This window comes from Pectinophora gossypiella, chromosome 25, assembly GCF_024362695.1.
Source record: "Pectinophora gossypiella chromosome 25, ilPecGoss1.1, whole genome shotgun sequence".
Lineage (NCBI taxonomy): Eukaryota > Metazoa > Arthropoda > Insecta > Lepidoptera > Gelechiidae > Pectinophora > Pectinophora gossypiella.
This window is the reverse complement of record NC_065428.1, coordinates 3,282,729-3,300,943: the sequence shown is the minus strand read 5'-3', so window position 1 is coordinate 3,300,943 and position 18,215 is coordinate 3,282,729.

The following is an 18,215-nucleotide window of genomic DNA, read 5'->3' as shown; positions in this document are numbered from 1 at the left end:
CAGTCATGTAAATATTTTTTTTTTACTTTTACTTACCCATAAAGATTGGAAGGCGCGGAGAAATTTTGCACGTGACCTAAACATGGCGGTTGACATAACAGAGTAAACAATAAAAACAAATCAAAGGGTCGAAGGAGACACTGCTACGTGCTCGCAATACAAACTTCACACCAACATTTTGCCTGCGGAATCCTAAAACATTGGTCCCATGTGCTTTCTATTTCTATATTTTATAACTGATGTAACATAAGTATAAAAGAAACAAGCCACGAATGAAAACATCGTGAGGAAACCCACATATTATAAGCTCAGTACTATATTCCAATTGAGGTAGCCAGAGGTACATCCATCGCAAGATGAATGTAAATAACACTTAATTATATTCATCATCAGCCCATTAACGTCCCCACTGCTGGGGCACGGGCCTTCCCTATGGATGGATAGGGAGATCGGGCCTTAAACCACCACGCGGGCCCAGTGCGGATTGGTGGTTATTAACGACTGCTAATTCAGCCGGGACCAACGACTTAACGTGCCTTCCGAAGCACGGAGGAGCTCGAGATGAAAACTTTTTTTTTGTGGTTACCTACCCATCCTACCGACCGACCTTTGCGAAAGTTGATTAACTTCAACAATCGCAGACCGAGCGCGTTTACCGCTGCGCCACCGCACTCCTCACTTAATTATACTTTATTCGTTCTGTTTTTTTCATTATTTTTTCTTTTTTTTCTTATTTTTTTTTTTTTTTTTATTTACATAGATTATACAATTTAAACATGAAATGATGCTAATAACAAGTTTCCGCCAATTAAAAATGTCTGATCACGTTAAAGGTAACTTCCCGAGAATGTTCCCAAAGTGGGAAAGTTCCCGTTGTAAAAACTCTATCACAACATTAAGGACACGGTCTGCTTTTCTTTTTCAAATTGTTCTTTCTTGTACTCTGGTCTTTTGTGCCTAAAAGTTATGTAACAAAGCTCTTGATAGACAAGTTTTGCGCTTTTTTACTTCTGGAAACATTCCTAAAGTCGGAACTTTTCCGCGAACGGCACATTATTGGACGTAATCCCAGGAAGCATTAAACTAAATCACTTTTTTTGTCGACCTCCGTGGTCCAGTGGTTGAGCGTTGGGCTCACGATCCGGAGGTCCAGGGTCCGATTCCCGGTGGGGACATATCACAAAAATTACTTTGTTGTCCTTAGTTTGGTTAGGACATTACAGTCTGATCACCTGATTGTCCGAAAGTAAGATGATCCGTGCTTCGGAAGGCACGTTAAGCCGTTGGTCCCGGTTACTTGCTGATGTAAGTAAGTAGTCGCTACATGAGCCATGTCAGGGGCCTTTGGCGGCTCAATAGTAACCCTGACACCAGGTTTGATGAGGTTCGTAGGTACTCCACCTCACAACCCACACGATAGAAGGAGAAGACTATTTTTTTGCCGCTTCGCTACTTAGGTACTTACATGATTGGTTACACTTGCATTTCATTTCCTTAAATCCACATAAACTTTATCGCCGATGCCCGCGTTGCTCTTAGTAACAACATACCCGGAATGATTAGCATCGTACGAGTAAAACAATCTAAACTTACCAGACATGAAAATGCCTGGACATAAATGAAAAGTTCTTTTTATTTAAAGACCTCTAGAATAGCAGATGAGGCTTCAGGGCAAACTAGTTTGGACACATGAAATTGCCTCCGTTCAAATCTGAATAGTTCGCCGTTTCCAATCTTTGCGAAATGGAAAAATCCGTTCGGAAACCGTTTTATAAAACCTACGTTCGAGGTGACCTAAAAATTTTACGTTTTCGCATCCTTAGTCTGTTTCAGCAGGTTTTAGAACACACCTCGGTACGTATAGCGATTTAATGGTGCTGATTTCTGGCTTGCCCTTTGCATGACAACTCCCTTTGTATGACAACTCCCTTTGCATGACAACTCCCTTTGCATGACAACTCCCTTTGCATGACAACTCCCTTTGCATGACAACTCCCTTTGCATGACAACTCCCTTCCCTCCCCCCCTCCTCCCCTCCCCCCCCCTTCTTTTCCAGAATCTTTTATTAAAAAACGTCCCTCTTCCTACATCTATTTCGGTCCTACTTGCTTCTAATGATCCTCAAATATATAAGTTGTTAGCCTCATTTATTCATGTAAATAATATCAAATTGTAGTTAAATCAATAGGAGGGGGTATGGAGCATACTCCACCACGCTGCTTCAATGCGGGTTGGTGGAGACCCCCTCCTGTTGATTGAGGGGAGGCCTGTGCCCAGCAGTGGGATGTATATAGGCAGTTTATGTGTAGTTAAATATATGTTTATTTCATAGCTATTGATATGTGTAAGTAAGTACATTGATATTCCTTATTCTTGCCTTATGATCCTTTATTTCAAAATATCGTACCTATTTTTTTATGAAAATGGGTTTGCTCTTAACTTCGTTCGTTGTTCTTCGTTGTTGTACCTATCCAAATTCCTTTCAATCAATCAATCAATAATACTTTATTGCACAACAACATATACAAAGGACATTAAACAACCACCACCATAAACCATCCCATTATTCCTTTCTCCATAAACGTTTCCTAAGTTTTTATCCTCTACATTATTGGCAAATATGCAAGTCGCATGACGCCCCAGACAAAGAAAAAAAAATGGTGCTGATTCCAGTACACATCATCTAATTTTATTTTAAGTTATACCTGTCATTATCTTGTCCGTCGAAAAGGAAAGGGACGGGTAATCGATAAGCATACGATTTATAGAACACGTCGAAATTTAAAATTCGCTCTCAAAATTTACCGCTTTACCGACAGAAGAAAGTTGTTTATCCGCTTGATGACTATTTGATTTGCTCGGGTTATTCATACATTTTAAAATTAACAACTGTCAATCATCCATCCCTTTCCTTTTCGGCGGATAGCATATGCCTCCCCTCAATCAACCAGAGGACGTATCGAGCATACTCCATTACGCTGCTCCAGTATAGGTTGGTGTGTAATCGACAAGCCACCATAAGAATTTAGTAGCCTCAATTCACAAAGGCCTTTGCAACCAGGTCAAAATGACAAAAATAAAATAATAGATAAACATGCTACATTCGCAATATTTCTTACCAAGCCCAGTTTTCCGACAATGACAAGAAAGATCTCTAACTCAGTATGTAATTCACTTAAAAGATCTACTTAATATACTGATTTTGACATACTTTTAGTCCTCATATTTTAGGGCAAGGCCACACGACGCCTTGTGGTTCCGTTGCGATGTTGATGCGTATCATCTATTGCTTGCTGCATACAGCCGTAGCCGCCAATCAGCTCTGACAACAACGACTTCAGGACTCCGATGCCCAGCCGGTATGCTCGACGTTTTCCCTCTTTCAATGCTTATCGCTATCGACTCACTAGGGTCAATTGATTCGTTAAAATATAATCCCCTCAGTCGACGCCCTGATTAGCGGCAAAACGGGATCAATTGCTTAATGTTGAAATTGCATATCGTGACTAGTGATGTGCCGGGTCGTTAAAAATGTATATCCGCGGATACGGATCTGAATACGGATGTTTAGTGTAAAGATCCGCGGATACGGATACGGATCCGGATCTTTATTTTCTTAGAAAAAAAGATTAAAGTTTTAATTATTTCATTGTTATAAAAGTGATATTTTATCTTGCTTTCATTATAAAGATATATCTATCTAAATTTTTGCAATATAAAGGTCAAATATTTGATTTTAAGAAATAAAAACAATCTGAGTGAAATTTTATAGTTTTTTATTTAATAATTAGTCTACTTAATCACCTGAAAAAGATCCGTAAAAGATCCGCGTGAAAAGTAACGGACACGGATACGGATACGGATTTTTCTTTTATCTCGGAAATCCGCTGATACGGATATGGGTACGGATATTCGGAACATCACTAATCGTAACATATAGTACCCAACCTGCCTCATTAAGTAATTGGTTCCGCCATTTTGACTCTAATACGCCTCTATTCGCCATTTTAACACTATACGACCCTCAGCCCTGAGCTGAGGTTCGCGCCTAGCTAGGCACCATAAGGCCTGTTGTCTTAAATTTTGAATAGTTGGCAAATCTAACGAGGCGGAAAGTTGTCGTTCTATTTAGTGCTTGTGTTTAAGCAACTTTGTAAAAGTATTTGTGGTTGAATAAACTTGTTTTTATTTATTTATTCTACGCCATGCCACACGATGTTATGCGAAAAGTATCGGCGTCCGAAGATGTAATATACGATCCCGACGACCCGATTACTCTAGCCATAGAGGCGGCCAATCAGCTCGCAACACCAAACAGGACCCCGCCCGCCGGCGTGGTTGACGATTTCCCTCAATCAGCGCTTATCGCTATCGACCCACTAGGGTCAATTAATTCTTTCAAATATTTTTCCTCTCAAACGACGCCCTGAGCCGGGGTTCGCGCCCAACTGGGCACACTCAGGCCTGTTGTCTTAAAAGTTGTACCGGGTGAAAGCCTTCAGCGCTCCCCATTTGTCCGGCCAAGAATGCCATCTGCGATAAATCTACAATAAGTCACGTCCAAAAACAAAAAAATGTTAAGCGAGGTCGGACCGTGGCACTTACATTGCGACGACGCAACGCACCAGCCAATCCGTTGTGGCATCTCTCTTGCTATGGACTCTGATTATTAGAACGCAGGCGTCGCGCCAACTCATAACGAATTCCCTTGGACACTATCCAGCGAACCATTTGAATATTTTGCTACCAATCCGACAACTCATACCTCTTGCTTGGGCTTTCAATTTTAGATTTGCTCTGCTTTTAGTCGGTACAATTTATATTTACTATGTTCATAACATAACATAAACTGCCGCCGTGGTAGTCCAGTTGGTAGAACGCTTGCCTCTCACTAGGCACCCGATACATGCCGGAGTCCCACAAGGCTCCGTCCTCTCCCCTTTACTATTTTCATTGTATGCTAGTGACATTCCCAAATCCCCTAATACCGAATTAGCTTTATTTGCGGATGATACAGCCATCTATTCTTCGTGCCGTGGTCGAGTTATGATGACCGGAATCCTCCAACGCGCGGCCAATGCCTTGGGCAAGTGGTTTCGCAAATGGAGAATCGAGGTAAACCCGGAGAAAAGTGCAGCGGTGTACTTTTCAAAGGGCTATTATAACACGCCACGGTCACGCCGTCAACTTAAAATCATTAAGATGTTTGGCAAGCCGATCCCTTGGGAGGAGCAAGTCAAATATCTCGGCGTAGTCTTAGATAGACGTCTTACTTTCAAGGCCCATATCAAACGTGTGCGCGATCGCGCCGCGTTTGTAATGGGCCGTCTTCACTGTCTTCTTAACAAGCGAAGTAAATTGTCCCTTAGGAATAAGGTGAAAATCTACACGACTTGCATCCGTCCGATCATGACCTATGCAGGGGTAGTTTTCGCTCATGCGAGTCCCTCTCAAATCCACCGTCTACAGGTAATACAAAATCGTTTCATGCGGAAAGCCACGGGAGCTCCGTGGTTCCTTCGCAATGAAAATCTGCACATTGACCTAGGTCTGCCAACCATTGCCCAATGGCTCAAATTAGCTTCCAAACGTTTTTTCGATTCTGCTCCGCACCACCCAAATCCCCTGGTAGTTGCGGCTTCCGAATACATCCCGCTTAGGGACGGTACTGAAAAGTATCGGCGTCCGAAGGACGTAATATACGATCCCGACGACCCGATTACTCTAGCCATAGAGGCAGCCAATCAGCTCGCGACACCAAACACTTCAGGACCCCGATACCGACCCCGCCGGCGTGGTCGACGATTTCCCTCATTCAGCGCTTATCGCTATCAACCCACTAGGGTCGATTAATTCTTTCAAATATTTTTCCTCTCAGACGACGCCCTGAGCCGAGGTTCGCGCCCAACTGGGCACCCTCAGGCCTGTTGTCTTAAACGTTGTACCGGGTGAGAGCCTTCAGCGCTCCCCATTTGTCCGGCCAAGTAGTTAATGCCATCTGCGGCAAATCTACAATAAGTCACGTCAAAAAAAAAAAAAAAAAAAAAAAATCTCACTAGGCAACTTGGTCGCAAGTTCGAATCAAATGATTGTCAAATTTGGTTTCGAATCCATATTTGGACCATAAATGATTATCACGTGCTCAGTGGTGAAGAAAAACATTGTGAGGAAACCCACATTTCCGAGAAATGCATTTTCGGAGATATGTGACCTAACCTGTATTGGGCTGGTTTTCCGTTCGCGGGTTGGAAGGTCAGATAGGCAGTCGCTACTGTGAAAAACCGGACCTGTCAAATCTTCAGGTTAGATAAGCGGGCCCTGTGAGAAACGGGATAATGCTAGGGAGATGATAACATAACATAAACTCACGACGTAATCCCAATTGGGGTAGTCAGAAGTACATCCATCAGAAGATGAACTAAATATCCACGCGTCGAAGATTCTGTTAGACCAACGTGATAGGTCGGAGCCATATCGCCTTCTATAATGCGTTGTAACGTTGGTCAAATAGAAAGCTCGGTGAGGTGTGGGTATTTAGTTCTCTGGATACCCCCATTGGGATATAATCGTGGAGATATATTTAAGAAAATATATTGTTGTTACAGCCTCCATGGTCTAGTGGTTAGAGCGTTAGGCTCACGATTTGGAGGTCCGGGTTCGATTCCCGATGGGGACATTGTCAAAATCACTTTGTGAGACTGTCCTTTATTTGGTAAAGACTTTTCAGGCTTGAATCACCTGATTGTCCGAAAAAGTAAGATGATTCCGTGCTTCGTATCCGGTCAATCAGCTTGGTAAAATAAACATTTCCGTTCCGCCGTTTAACTCCGACAGCGCCGGCAGAAGTTGCCTCCTTCAGCCTAGTGCTAATCACTATTGGTCTACAAGATTGGTGCACTCCGACACGACGAATCCACTCTGGCAAAGCCATCGGTCTAACACACCCCGGACATCCCATACAAACATGTATGTATGTATGTATTATTTTGTTAAAATATGTGAAAACAATAAATATGTCGAATAAATATTTTTTCTTTCTTTCTTTCTTTAAGCCAAGTGTTATTTAGCTCCCAAAGTACATAAAAGATGAAACTAAAACTAATTTACTTATAAAAAAATTAAAAACAATGCTAATTCTTCTTCTTGTCGTGGGTTGTGAGGTGGAATACCAGCCTCATCAACCCTGCTTTCAGGGTTATGATTGAACTCACTTACATCTGTAAATAGTAACCGGGACCAACGGCTTAACGTGCCTTCCGACGTTACCTTAACGGATCATCTTACTTTCGGACAATCAGGTGATCAGCCTGTAATGTCCTAAGTCCTAACCAAACTACGTAGGGATCACAAAGTGATTTTTGTAATATGTACCCACCGGGATTCGAACCCGAGGCCTCCTCCCCATTCGTCCGGCCAAGTAGTTAATGCCATCTGCGGCAAATCTACAATAAGTCACGTCAAAAAAAAATACTATGGCAAAAGAATAAGAAATGCCTAATGGCTACGAATCGACTTTGAAATAATGTTTTAATTATATTTAAATGAAGTCATACGATCGAGACCTTACCGCGGTGTCGAGGCCTGCTTTTAGAATTCGCATCTCGCCCGAGGACGACGGTGCGCGTGATTCGATTATACATATAGATGACTAAAGGAAAGATAAAACATGTCACGCTATACATGAAGAAAGGTCCTCTCTATTATGACGGACAACTGTTATGGGCGATAGGCTGATCCCTACATAAGGTTGATCATATCCATCTTAGGACTTCGTATCAACAGTGACTGCTAGTTGTCTTCTGCTCTCTGCTCACCCCATTAGGGGTAACGGGCGTGAGTTTATGTATGTATGTATGCTGAAACACGATTAACACAAAAAAGTACAGCTATTTACTGAAGATTAAAAAATAATAATAAAAATAAAAAATAAAATAAATGTAAAATGTTTAAATATATGTGATGTGGTTGTACTTTATAAATAAATAAATAAATAAGATTAAAACTAGTAGCGTAGCAACCCTGTTGAGAGTTCCTTAATTTTGACAGTACGCGGGTTTGAAGGTCCGACAGGCAGTCATTTTGGTAAAAAGCCGGACCTGTCAAATTTTCAGGTTAGGTAAGCGGACCATGTAACAATAACGCTATGATGATGGAAGGAACAGCTGCATTTTTTTTGACGTGCTTTATTGTGGATTCGCCGCAAATGGCATTAACTACTTGGCCGGTGAGGAGCTCGGTGGCGCAGCGGTTAACACGCTCGGTCTGCGATTGTTGAAGTAAAGCAACTTTCGCAAAGGCCGGTCATAGGATGGGTGACCACGAAAAAAAAAGTTTTCATCGCGAGCTCCTCCGTGCTTCGGAAGGCACGTTAAGCCGTTGGTCCCGGCTGCATTAGCAGTCGTTAATAACCATCAATCCGCACTGGGCCCGCGTGATGGTTTAAGGCCGGAAGGCCCGTGCCCCAGCAGTGGGGACGTTAATGGGCTGATGATGATGATGATGATGACTTGGCCGGACAAATGTGGACCGCTGAGGGCTCTCACCCGGAAAGAACACCTCTTGTCCGAGTGAGAAGAGTAAAATTAAGAATAGTCATTTAAAAGCAAATATATTTTTATTTCCACAGTTATATCAGATATCGTTCAATAGAAGTCAATTTAGATAGCTTGTATATCGTTTTCATTTCCCTGCAAACAAAAATAACAACCATTAGGTATTTATCACATTAACATGGTCCGAGCCAAGACAAAAAGAAAAACTAATTCGTTCATCGGATACGTGAGAATCGCCTAAACTAGTAAATACATAGCATAAACGTAAATAACCTTTAAACGTACCACCCACTGCTGGGCACAGGCCTTCCTTCAATCAACCAGAGGGGGTTTGGAGCATACTCCACATTCTTCTTCCTCTATCGTGTGGGTTGTGAGGTGGATTACCAACGTCATCAACCCTGGTGTCAGGGTTACTATTGAGCCCCTGACATGGCTCATGTAACGACTACGTACTTACATCAGTAAGTAGTAACCGGGACCAATGGCTAAACGTGCCTTCCGGATCGTCTTACTTTCGGACAATCAGGTGATCAGCCCGTAATGTCCTAACCAAACTAGGGATCACAAAGTGATTTTTGTGATATGTCCCCACCGGGATTCGAACCCGAGACTTCCAGACTCCACGCTGATCCATTGCAGGTTGGTGGAAGGGTTTAGGTTTGTTGAAAATAAACGAACTTTATTTCTTAAATCTTACCCTAAACCACTGAATTCCAAAGTTTGAATTCATGTTTGGATCGTAGATAATTGATATCACGTGGTTTCCAGGGTTTGTGCTCGGTTAATGGCAACATGCCTTTATTACGTGGGACTTAAACATACACTGGCCTGCAAAACTAAGTAAGACCTACTACACTTTTAAAATATCATTTGTGTCTGAACAATAGAAGTTAGAGATTAAAAATAAACATTTGTAGTGTAATACCATAGAACGCAGACTACACTGTTAACCGTCTCGAACAAGGAGCTTTGTTTGTTTGTATACTCTTTATTGCTTTAGAATACAAAGAAAATTTACATATAATTTATCGTTAGATAAAGCATAGGCGAGCTTATCCCTAATTGGGATTTCTTCCAGCTAACCTTGGACAGCCTGAAAGAAACTCAGTGGGCCGGTGTTATCACGCAATAAATGTATACTTATTACTAATATTACTAAATACGTATGTAGACTACTTATTGATAATTACATAAATAAGTATATTACAAGATAAGTATATACATATATAAAACAGATATAATATAATATATAGTATAGTTTAGCTCAAAGTCAATGTTCCAGAAAATACATCTTCAATAGAGCTTTAAAGGCAGTAATTGAGGGAGCCTGCCGCACAGTGTCAGGCAGCAAATTCCAGCTTCGTATAATTGAGATAGAACTTCACTTACAGGTAAGTTCGTTTAATCTCTTAATAATACTACGTATAGAACGGCAACTCTCCGCTCCCCACCAGCGACTGAGATAGGTTTACCTCACCCTCTCTCGGTCTTACTTTAGTCTTCAATCGTATGAGCGTCAGACGTCTCACACACACACACACACACACACACACATATGCGTGTGTACGATAACGTCAATGTGTAGTGTATCCGAGGTGTGGTAGTACTTAGTTTTGCAAGCCTGTGTAGCTGGCGAGTGGGTGTACTATACGTCTTTATGTAACGTAGTCCCACTGTAGCCAGTGTAGCTGGCGAGGAGTTGGTGTACTATACATCTCTATGTAAACATCTCTATGTATACATCTCTATGTATAGTACTCCCACTGTAGCCAGTGTAGTTGGCGAGGATTTGGTGTACTATACATCTATATGTATAGTACTCCCACTGTAGCCAGTATAGTTGGCGAGGAGTTGGTGTACTATACATCTCTATGTATAGTACTCCCACTGTAGCCACCCTACGGGGATACAGGCGTGATGCTTTGTTATGTTATCTTACCGTAATAGCCGTGATTTCCCCATCAGCATTAACTTGGACCTCGGGGAGGTTCATGCTGAACACATCTTCTCGTTCATCCAGCTCAATAGCAGCGTTGTCATGGAGTAGCATCCTGTCATGCGCCTTATTCACATTATCGTCCTCATATTTCTTACCTTAGAATTCAAATTTTATTTTATTTACTTATTACAAACAACTTACAAGCTACACAAAGATTAAGAGCTGGCTCAATTACAAGTACTCACAGCATGCACAATCAAGTGTTAGAAAATTTATAGAATAAATTTAAGAAACAGCCAGTGCAATGTTATGATCATGGCATAGTAATGTCATGATCATGACATCTGGCCATCATATCATGTCATACAACCTACAGAGCCTGCAGGCTTTGCACCGTAAGCGCGCGACTCTTTCTCGCCTCGACATACGTCACCGGTCACTTTCACACAGTACTGCACAGAAAGAGACAGACGATCTCTGTCGCGGCGAGAAAGAGTCGCGTGCTTACGGTGCTAGGCCCGCTGGAAATGGTAGCATCAATACTTCTCCCGCTTACTCCTTCAAGAGCTTTTTCCGGCCGTTTGAGACTGAAGCAATGTATAAGGAATAATACTATGTATAGAACGGCTTAAGTAGTACGGTAGCAGTATTAGGTAGGTATACCTAAGTAATGACGGTTAAATTACGTATTGTAATTTTCAGCCCTCAGACGTCACACACACAGTTGCGCCTGTTGATATTGTCAATTTGTAGTGTCTGTGTAAAACGAGGTTGATTGTATGAAGTGTCTGGGGTGTGACTGAAGTAAGATGCAGCAGGGGTGAGGCCGGCGGCCGGTACAAATTGGTGCGGCGGCGGAGACTTACCGTTCCATACGTATAGTATTATTCTTTATTTCTTTAATCTATGACTTACCTTCCATTGCAGATAGTTTTAAAGCTATGTCTCCTTTCTTCTCAATATTGCTTATAGTCGAGTGATCATAATGACATGTGCTAAGGTCAGTAGGTCCATGATAGTTATTAGGTCCGTGATAATTCGGACCTAAGTGACGAGAGTCTAGTTCCCGAACTATCTCGTCTAAACGCGAACCGGACTCGGGTTTTCTCAGACAATACTGTGAAAAAAATATAAAATATATATTATGTTTTTGTTTTCTGTGCCTAGCAGTGGGACGTAGGTAAGTATTGTTAGATAGAAAAGAATCGATTGACCTAATATCGACTAATACATCACTATGCTAATGAGTGTCACAACACAGACAGATCCAACAGACAGATTCTTACTTTGACAGATCTAAGTCTAAGCGCGCGTTAGGCTTTTGTAAAATGTTACCTTTATTGGAATATAGGTAATCACTAATTATACTGCTGAGCTGGTCGATCTGTTTAATAGCATTAGTATACAGGGTATAAGTGACATCGTAACGAAAACTTTGAGGCATGATACCATGACTCTGAATTGATATCAAGTAGAATTTTAAGTCGCAAAATTGTGATGTTTGTAAGTGGTTTAATAGATTACATTTAACATAATATAAGTAACGAAAACTTTGAAGGATGATTCAGACCATGATTGTGAGTTGATATCAAGTGGATTTTTCCATCTCCAAAGTATGGAATGGAACATAATTTAAAAAGACTAAAATTTTCATGAATTTTCCGACAGGAAGTTACACTAGATATTAACTCGGAATCATCCCTCTAAGTTTTGGTTACGATGTCACTAACACCCTGTATAGTCCTGCCAGTAGCCATATAGGGGTTGGCGAACGTTACAGTCCTAACTTAGATATCATCATCATCATCACCAGCCCATTAACGTCCCCACTGCTGGGGCACGGGCCTTCAGGATAGGGAGATCGGGCCTTTAACCATCACGCGGGCCCAGTGCGGATTGATGGTTATTAACGACTGCTAATGCAGCCGGGACCAACGACTTAACGTGCCTTCCGAAGCACCGAGGAGCTCGAGATGAAAACTTTTTTTTATGGTCACCCATTTTATGACCGGCCGTTGCGAAAGTTGCTTAACTTCAACAATCGCAGAGCGAGCGCGTTTACCGCTCCTCCGTGCTTCGGAAGGCACGTTAAGCCGTTGGTCCCGGCTGCATTCATCATCATCATTATCAGCCCATTAACGGCCCCACTGCTGGGGACGTTGATGCTGATGATGATGATGACCTAGACTTTAGGCAGATAAGAGGGATTTGGCTACTTTACAGTTTTCGAATAAGTATTATAAAAATTACAACTGCTTATTGATAAACTACCATATCCAACATATTTCATATTTTATTGTTACTTACATATTTATCAACTCCTTTGCAACAAGGGTTGCTGTAATGTACGATCCTTGAAACAGCCGATATCATGATCAAAACGGGGAGCTGAAACATCAATCTCGTATACAGGGTGTAAATGACATCGTAACGAATACTGAGGGGGATGATTCAGACTATGATTGTGAGTTAATATCAAGTGGAATTTCCCGTCGCATTCATGTTTTTTTACATTTTACTTTTGCGATGGAAAAATCCACTTGATATCAACTCAGAATCATGGCCTGAATCATCCCTCAAAGTTTTCGTTACATGTCACTAACTGTATAAAATAGATTACATTATAGCCACAAGCTCGTAGTGGAGCAGCGTGGTGGAGTATGCTCCATACCCCTTCAGACTGATTGAGGGGAGGCCTGTGAGACGAGTATAGGCACTTTATGGTTTACATTGTAGAGTATAGGATCCATAAGCTATAGAAAATAGAAAAATATTTATTTCAAAAAAAAGAGATTTACAAAAGTAATCTGTTACAAAAAACTGGTTTTATGAGGTAGTTTCAGAAAATCTACATATAGACAGATAAAACAGCGGACCCTGCACTAAGCATAAGCCTGTATCGCAGGGGCCCGAAAAAAAACGATTTAACATTGTTTGGTTTTGTTCGGACTTATCCAGAAGCAACAGATGAAACATTTTAAAGGTAAGTACTTACAAAAGAAACTGGTATGTGCAAAAATATAATATGTATATAATATATAGTATTTAAAAGTTAGGAGGAGTGTCTATGTGTGTGTGTGTGTGAGTGTGAGTGTGTATTTCTGTGTGATCCCGTAATTATGAATTTGGCATCAATTCCTCCGTTTTGTCATAGTTCTGACTCAGCAACCATGTCTCAACTTCTTTTTTGGCCTCTTCTTCTATCGTGTGGGTTGTGAGGTGGAGTACCAACCTCATCAACCCTGATGTCAGGGTTACTATTGAGCCGTCAAAGAGTTACATCAGTAAGTAGTAACCGGGACAACGGTTTAACGTGTCTGTGTTTGTGTACGTAATAGTGATGTATTGTACGAATTTAGTGTTATTCAATCACTTTCGTTTCTTATTTTAGACAAGTACAACCCTACAATAAAAAAAATAAAATCAAAAGAGATTTATTGTAATTGTACAGTACAAAAAATATATCAAAGGTACATTATAAAAAATAAGGAATACAATACACAGATCCACACAAACACAAGACACACACGAGTATACAGATGTGTTGATGAGGTCGGTCATCGAACTCCCGCACTCACCGAAAGAGGATGAAGTTAGATATGTGTCGGTAATTTTCTTTACCCATAAGTATAAACTCACTAAGTTTACATTAAGTATTTTTAAATTGAATTATTACCTACACTGGCCCCGATTCTTGAAGACACCACCTAATTTTATTTTAAGTTATACTTACCTGTCATTTTTTTATCCACCGAAAAGGAAAGGGACGGACGATTGACAACTGTTAATTTCAGTTATGTGTTACTCCGTGTTTTATATTATATATTTGTTTTATATTTCTTACTGTGGTGTCCCTTTATAATAAACGTTTCTTTCTTTCTTCTTTCTAATTTTAAAATGAATGAGTGAATGAATGAATGACCCGGGCAAATAAAATGGGCATCTCGCTGATATGCAACCTGTTTGACGCGTGCTGTCAACTTAATTCTGTCGGGTTATTGGCCAATTTAAAATTTAGAGAGGGCTTTTTTTAATTTCTGCTTAAAATTGATGTGTTTTCCATAAATTTTATGCCTGTTGATTAACCGTCCCTTTCCTTTTCGGCGGATAAGAAATTGACAGGACTTAAAATAAAATTAGATAGTGTTTACAGGAATTAGCACGAATGGCGCTGAATCCAGTACACACCATCTAATTTTAAGTTACATCTGTCCTTTTCTTATCACACACGTCAATTTTAAGCACAAATCTAAAACAACCGTCTAAAAATTTTACATTGGCCAATAACCCGACAGAATTATGTTGACAGCACACGTCAAACGGTTTGCATACCAGCGAGATACCTTTTTGATTCGCCCGAGTTATTCATTAATTTACTCATTCTTCCTAAAATTAAGAGCTGTCTATCATCCGTCCCTTTTTTTCGACGGATAAGAAAATGACAGGTGTAACTTAAAATAAAATTAGATTTTTTTTTCGACGGATAAGAAAATGACAGGTATAACTTAACGTAAAATTAGGAGGTGACAGCAGGAATCGGGCCATTATGTAAATATTGCACATTGGGATTAACTTACCATAATACAAGATTATTTGTATATTTTATAATACAAAACACAACGCGTTTGCTCTAACAATTATCTAGCCGCGGACTGAAAAACAATCAAAACATTATTGTTTTATTTCAATATGTTTCTAAACAATGTTTGTTTTAGTATACAACGCACACTAATAGGTATGAGAACGTACGCACTACTCATGTGTCCGGCCAAGTAAATAATGCCGCCGAAATCTTTAATAAACCAAGCCAAAATGAACCATGTTGTCCATAGATTTAGGCCCACAATCCTTAACGAATCCACAAACCATGATAAGTAGACACAGCAAGTTTCTCTGTCATCCTCTGTCAACATTAAAAAAAGTAAAAAATATTTATTTACCAAATAACATTTCATAATAAGATAGCATCACGCCGCGTCCCTGAAGGGGTAGGCAGAGATGTATAATACACACCCAATCCTCGCCAGCTTTGTTTAGTCTTAAAGCTAGTTTAAGTAGCAACCAAGACCAACGGTTAAACGTGCCTTCCGAAGCACGGAACATCTTACTTTCGGACAATTGGGTGAATCGGGTGGGTTCGGGCCTGTAAAACAACACAAGTATATTATACTGTTTAATATTAATATTAATATTACGACTGATCGTTAGTGGTGGTGGTAAACATACAGGATGTTAGTGACATCGTAACGAATACTGAGGGGCATCCCCCGGAAATCTACAATAAGTCACGTCAAATAAAAAAAAAACTGCCTAATGTAAAAATCTAGTAGTGGAACGAATACATAATTCAAATTCAAATTCAAAAATATGTTTATTCAGTAGGTAACATAGTTACACTTTGAATCGTCAATTTTTACATAACGAAAGTCTCATCCGCCTAAAACTACTGCAGCTTCTCACAACCTGTATAGCCGGGGAAAAGAAGCTGCAAGAAAAACCTCGGCACAGGGCCCTAGACGTTCTTTAAAAAAAAAAAAAAACATAAAATATTGGTATACAATTGAGTAATTTAGCTGCCTAATATCAGTTCTCAGACAGTTAATCCCATGCATTCACATCTTCTAAATAATCACTAACTTTATAATAACCTTTTTTGTAAAGTTTTTGTTTAACTACTGTCTTAAAACAGTTGAAAGGCAAATTCTGAATAATCCTGAAAAATACTAAGGAAAATCTAATAGCGGATCTTCTGTCGTGGGTTGTGGTTGTGATTTACCTCATGAACCCTTGATGCCACGGTCATAGAGTAGAACTAGGACGGCAACTCTCTACGCTTCCCACCAGCGTCTCCTACCTTACCAGCGTACCTTAACCCCCCTCCAGTCCCCCCCCCACCCTCGGCACACACATACAGTTGCGCGTATACGATAACTTTTTTTTGACGTGACTTATTGTAGATTTGCCGCAGATGGCATTAACTACTTGGCCGGACAAATGGGGAGCGCTGAAGGCTCTCACCCGGTACAACGTTTAAGACAACAGGCCTGAGGGTGCCCAGTTGGGCGCGAACCTCGGCTCAGGGCGTCGTCTGAGAGGAAAAATATTTGAAAGAATTAATCGACCCTAGTGGGTCGATAGCGATAAGCGCTGAATGAGGGAAATCGTCGACCACGCCGGCGGGGTCGGTATCGGGGTCCTGAAGTGTTTGGTGTCGCGAGCTGATTGGCTGCCTCTATGGCTAGAGTAATCGGGTCATCGGGATTGTATATTGTATACGATAACGTCAATGTGTAGTATCTGTGTAAAACGAGGGTTTTTGTGTATGAAGTGTCCGGGGTGTTCAAGGACTAAGGGTGGTATTAATAAACGAATCTCAGCTAAGACTGCCCTCAAGATCATGCTCAAGTCGATGTTTTTATATCAAAACTTCTTATCGTGTGGGTTGTGAGATGGAATACCAGCCTAATCAACCCTGGTGTCAGGGTTATGATTGAGTCGCCAAAGGCCCCTGACATGGCTCATTTAACAATTACTAACTTGTATCAGTAAATAGTTACTGGGACCAACAGCTTAACGTGCCTTCCGAAGCACGGATCATCTTACTTTTCGGACAATCAGGTGACCAGCCTGTAATGTCTTAACCAAACTAGGGATCACAAAGTGATTTTTGTGATATGTCCCCACCGGGATTCGAACCCGGGGCCTCCGGATCGTGAGTCCAACGCTTAACCACTGGACCACAGAGGCCGATATTAGTTTATTAATACCACCCTAAGGGCTATTACTGAGCCGCAAAAGTCCAAAACACAACAATACTATTGAACTACTTTATCAGTTTTTGATTTTATCCGTTTTCTCTGCCTACCCCCTTAATCCTTGTGTGTTGGCAGCATATTTGGGACCATACATACTGTGAGTACAGTTGCCTAAAAACAATGCCTAGCATTCTGGTGGTAAGATAACAGACAGACACTTGATTATAAAACATAAACCATCAAAGGTCAAATTATGATCTTCACCGTATCTTGAGGGTTCCGGACTAACAATTACATTATGATAAAGAAGACATTTACAGTAAATAAACATAAAAAACAAAACAATTTGTCAAATAACTAATATTATAATATTTGTATTAATATAATTATTTCTTGTTTTTTATCGTTTTAGTATAACATAACATAGCATCACGCCTGTGTACCCAAAGGGGTAGGCAGAGTTATATTTGTATTACTCGATAACCGCTGAAAGTGTGAATTAATAGAAGTACACGAGAGAACTTTTTATTCTTTTAACGGGCGTGATTCCTGCATACAGCTCCTAATTTTTCCCACCGAAAAGGAAAAGGACGGATGATTGTGATCTGTTAATTTTAAAATGAATTAATAACCCGGGCGAATCACATAGGCATGTCGCTAATATGCGATTGTTTGAATTTCTGCATTAAATTGACGTGTCTTTTATAAATTTTATGCCTGTCGATTACTCGTCCCTTTCCTTTTCGGCGAATAAGAAAATGACAGGTACTTATAGCTTAAAATAAAATTAAGTTTGTGTACCGGAATCAGTATCAATATCCTCAATAGTGACATCTTCATATTATATTTATTTATTTATTATTGCTTATTTATTTTTGTCGCTATTTTGTTGCGCTGTATTGTGTAATGTTTTATTGTGCAGGGTTTTACGCCATGTTCTGCGGAACCTTAAAAATTAATAAACTT